Below are 6,151 nucleotides of genomic sequence, written 5' to 3' on the forward strand. Positions count from 1 at the left end.
AGAAGGAGGGGAGCAGGTCCTACTGTAGGGAGAAGGAGGGGAGCAGGTCCTACTGTAGGGAGAAGGAGGGGAGCAGGTCCTACTGTAGGGAGAAGGAGGGGAGCAGGTCCTACTGTAGGGAAAAGGAGGGGAGCAGGTCCTACTGTAGGGAGAAGGAGGGGAGCAGGCCCTACTGTAGGGAGAAGGAGGGGAGCACGTCCTACTGTGCCATCAGAATCTATCAATCAATCAATCAATCAAATGTATTTATAAAGCCCTTTTTACATCAGCCGATGTCACAAAGTGCTGTACAGAAACCCAGCCTAAAACCACAAACAGCAAGCAATGCAGGTGTAGAAGCACAGTGACTAGGAAAAACTCCCTAGAAAGGCCGGGAACCTAGGAAGAAACCTAGAGCGGAACCAGGATCTGAGGGGTGGGCCAGTCCTCTTCTGGCTGTGCCGGGTGGAGATTATAACAGAACATGACCAAGATGTTCAAGTGTTCATAGACGACCTGCAGGGTCAATAATAATCAGAGTGGTTGTAGAGGGAGCAACAGGTCAGCACCTCGGGAGTAAATGTCAGTTGGCTTTTCATAGCCGATCATTCAGAGATAGAGACAGAAGGTGCTGTAGAGAGAGAGAGAGTTGAAAACAGCAGGTCTGGGACAGGTAGCACGTCCGGTGAACAGATCAGGGTTCCATTGCCGCAGGCAGAATAGTTGAAACTGGATCAGCAGCACGACCAGGTAGACTGGGGACAACCAGGAGTCATCAGGCCAGGTAGTCCTGAGGTATGACCCTAGGGCTCAGGTCCTCCGGGAGGGGAAGGAGAAAGGGAGAGAGAGAGAATTAGAGAGAGCATACTTAAATTCACACAGGACACAGAATTACACCAGATAGGACTTACTGACCCTAGCCCCCCGACACATAGACAATTGCAGCATAAATACTGGAGACTGAGACAGGTATGGACACTGTGGCCCAGTGGACACTGTGGCCCAGGATCCTGGACGATACACCAGGACAGGGCCAACCAGGCAGGTTATAACCCCACCCACTTTGCCAAAGCACAGCCTCCACACCACTAGAGGGATATCAACAGACCGCCAACTTACTAGCCTGAGGCAAGGCTGAGTATAGCCCACAAAGATCTCCTCCACCGTAGGAGCACAAGGTGACACAAAACTGGACAGGAAGATCACGTCAGTGACTCAACCCACTCAAGTGACGCACCCCTGTTATGGGGTCAGAGGCAGAGAATCCCAGTTGAGTCGACCAGGTAGAGACAGCAAGGGCAGTTCGTCGCTCCAGTGCCTTGCTGTTACCTTTGCACCCCTGGGCCAGACTACACGCAATCATAGGATCTTCTGAGTCTTCAGTAAAGACTTAAAGGTTGAGACTGAGTTTGCGTCACTCACATGGGTAGGCAGATCATTCCATAAAATTGTAGCTCTATAGGAGAAATCCCTGCCTCCAGCTGTTTGATTAGAAATTCTAGGGACAATAAGGAGGCCTGCGTCTTGTGACCATAGCGTACGTGTAGGTATGTACGGCAGGACCAAATCAGAAAGATGTAATGCTTTGTAGGTTAGCAGTAAAGCTTTGAAATCAGCCCTAGCCTTAACAGGAAGCCAGTGTAGAGAGGCTAGCACTGGAGTAATATGATCAAATGTGTTGGTTCTAGTCAAGATTCTAGCAGCCGTGTTTAGCACTAACTGCAGTTTATTTAGTGATTCAACCACACCCCTCTACTCCCACCACCCCCACACCACCCCCCACCACCACCCCACCACCACCCCTCTACCACCCACCACCCCCCACTACCACCACCCTCTACTCCCACCACCACCACCCCACCACCCCTCTACTCCCACCACCACCACCACCACCACCCCCACACCCACCACCCCCCTACCCCACCACCACCACCCCCCCCACACCACCACCACCCCCCTCTACTCCCACCACCCCACACCACCACCCCTCTACTCCCACCACCACCACACCACCACCACCCCTCTACTCCCACCACCACCACCCCCACACCACCACCACCCCCACTACCCCCACCACCCCCCCACACCACCACCACCCCCACTACTCCCACCACCACCCCCACCACCACCCCCCCCCACACTACCACCACCCCCACTCTACCACCACCACACTACCACCACCACCCCCCACCACCCCACTACCACCACCCCTCTACTCCCACCACCCCCACACTACCACCACCCCCCACACTACCACCACCACACCACCACCACCACACCACCACACCACCACACTACCACCACCCCCCACACCACCACCCCCACCACCCCCACCCCACACCACCACCCACCACCACCACCCCCCACACTACCACCCCCCCCACACTACCACCACCACCACCACTACCACCACCACCACACCACCACCCCCCCACACTACCACCACCCCCACTACCACTACCACCACCACCACACTACCACCACCACACACTACCACTACCACCCCACACTACTACCACCCCCACACTACCACCACCCCCCCACACTACCACCACCCCCACACTACCACCACCCCGACACTACCACCACCCCACACCACCACCACCCCACACTACCACCACCCCCACACTACCACCACCCCCACACCACCACTACCACCACCACCACACCACCACCACCACACTACCACCACCCCCACACTACCACCACCCCCACCACCACCCCCACTCTACCACCACCCCACACTACCACCACCACCACCCCCACTCTACCCCCCACCCACCACCACACCCCCACACTACCACCCCACCACCCCCCCACTCTACCACCACCCCCACACTACCACCACCCCCCACCACCACCCCCACACTACCACCACCACCACCACCCCACTCTACCACCACCCCCACACTACCACCACCCCCACACCACCCCACCACCACCCCACACTACCACCACCCCCACACTACCACCACCCCCCCCCTCTACCACCACCCCACACTACCACCCCACACTACCACCACCCCCACACTACCACCCCCACCCCCCCACCCCCCACCCCCACTACCACCACCCCCACCACCCACCACACTACCACCCCCCTCCACACTACCACCACCCCTCTACCCCACCACCCCACCCCCACCACCACCCCACCACCCCCACACTACCACCACCCCCCCCACACTACCACCACCCCTCTACTCCCACCACCCCCACCACTACCACCACCACCACCCCCTACTCCCACCACCACCCCCCCACTACCACCACCCCCACACTACCACCCCCACCCACCACCACCCCTCTACCCCACCCCCACCACACCACCACCACCCCACTCCCACCACCCCCCACCACCACCACCCCACCACCCCCACACTACCACCACCCCCACACTACCACCACCACCACACTACCACCACCCCCCACACTACCACCACCACCACACTACCACCACCCCCACACTACCCCCACACTACCACCACCCCCCACACTACCACCAAACTACCACCACCCCCACACTACCACCACCCCCACCACCACCACCACCCCCACCACCACCCCCCACACTACCACCACCACCACACCACCACCACACCCACCACCACTCCCACCACCCCCACACTACCACCACCCCCACTCTACCACCACCACACTACCACCACCACCCCCACCCCACACTACCACCACCCCTCTACCCCACCACCCCCACCACCCCACTACCACCACCCCACACTACTCCACCCCCACACTACCACCCCCCCACACTACCACCACCCCCACTACTCCCACCACCCCCACCCCCACTACCACCACCCCCACACTACCACCCCCCCCCACCACCACCACCACACCACCACCACCCCACACCACACTACCACCACCCCCACCCCCACCACCCCCACTACCACCACCCCCACCCCCCACCCCACACTACCACCACCCCCACACCACCACCACCACCCCCACACTACCACCACCACCACACTACCACCACCACCCACACTACCACCACCCCCACACTACCACCACCCCCACCTACCACCACCCCCACTACCACCACCACACTACCACCCCCCCCACACTACCACCACCCCCACACTACCACCACCCCCACACTACCACCACCCCCACACTACCACCACCCCACACTACCACCACCACCACACCACCACCCCCACACTACCACCACCCCCCACACCACCCCCCACACTACCACCACCCCCCACACCACCACCCCCACACTACCACCACCACCACCACCCCACCACACTACCACCACCCCCACTACCACCACCCCCACACCACCACCCCACACTACCACCACCCCCACTACTACCACCACCCCACACTACCACCCCCACACTACCACCACCACCCCCACTACCACCACCACCCCCCACACTACACTACCACCACCCCCACACTACCACCACCCCCACACTACCACCACACCACCACCCCCCACCCCCACTACCACCACCCCCACACTACCACCACCCCCACCCCCACACTACCACCACCCCCCCCCACTATCCACCCCCACACTACCACCACCACCCACCCCACCCACACTACCACCACCCCCCCACTACCACCACCCCCACACTCTACCACCACCCCACACTACCACCACCCCCACACCACCACCCCCACTCTACCACCACCCCCACACTACCACCCCCACACTACCACCACACTACCACCCCCACACTACCACTACCGCCAGTCTTTTTATGCTATCATGCCAGCTCCTTGTCACTCATTGTCATGTGACAAGGAGCAATAGAATTAGCTGCTGCTAGCTACTTTTCAGAACTGCTTCCAGTACCTGTCAACCAAGAAGATCCACACCAATAGAATGACTACACCTAAACTGAACTGTACTGTTTGTCAGGGTTGGGGTCAATTCCAGTCAATTCAGGAAGCACACTGAAATTACAATTCCATTTATCTTCAATGTTATTCAATGAGGAAAATGTGGAATTGGAATTTGGTTTATGTTTTGAATTGACTGAAATTTAAATGGAATTGACCCCAACCCTGACAAACAGTACAGTTCAGTTTAGGTGTAGTCATTCTATTGGTGTGGATCTTCTTGGTTGACAGGTACTGGAACCCAACCCTACTGTTAATCTGACAGGTACTGGACCCCAACCCTACTGTTAATCTGACAGGTACTGGACCCCAACCCTACTGTTAATCTGACAGGTACTGGACCCCAACCCTACTGTTAATCTGACAGGTACTGGACCCCAACCCTACTGTTAATTTGACAGGTACTGGACCCCAACCCTACTGTTAATCTGACAGGTACTGGACCCCAACCCTACTGTTAATCTGACAGGTACTGGACCCCAACCCTGCTGTTTTTCTGACAGGTACTGGACCCCAACCCTACTGTTAATCTGACAGGTACTGGACCCCAATCCTGCTGTTTTTCTGACAGGTACTGGACCCCAACCCTACTGTTAATCTGACAGGTACTGGACCCCAACCTTGCTGTTTTTCTGACAGGTACTGGACCCCAACCCTACTGTTAATCTGACAGGTACTGGACCCCAATCCTGCTGTTTTTCTGACAGGTACTGGACCCCCACCCTACTGTTTATCTGACAGGTACTAGACCACAATCCTGCTGTTTATCTGACAGGTACTAGACCACAATCCTGCTGTTTATCTGACAGGTACTGGACCCCAACGTTGCTGTTTATCTGACTGGTATTAGACCACAACCATGGTGGTTATCTGACAGGTACTGGACCCCAACCCTGCTGTTCATCAGACAGGTACTGGACCCGAACCCTGCTGTTTATCTGATTTTATCCATATACAGTATTAGATGTGTAATGATCAAATTAGTCACATTTTATTCATCACATGCTTGATAAACAACAGGTGTGGACTAACAGTGAAATGCTTACTGATGGGCCCTTCCGAATAACGCAGAGAGAAACAACATAGAAATTGAATAGAAAAACAACAAAAACATAATAATACAAGTAACAATAGATACACAATGAGTAACAATAACATGGCTACATACAAAGGGTACCAGTCAATGTGCAGGGGTAGGAGGTAATAACATGGCTATATACAAGGGGTACCAGTACTGATTTAATTTGCAGGGGTAGGAGGTAATAACATGGCTATATACACAGGGTACCAG

Source organism: Oncorhynchus tshawytscha, linkage group LG19 (genome assembly GCF_018296145.1).
Source record: "Oncorhynchus tshawytscha isolate Ot180627B linkage group LG19, Otsh_v2.0, whole genome shotgun sequence".
In the NCBI taxonomy this organism is placed as follows: Eukaryota; Metazoa; Chordata; class Actinopteri; order Salmoniformes; family Salmonidae; genus Oncorhynchus; species Oncorhynchus tshawytscha.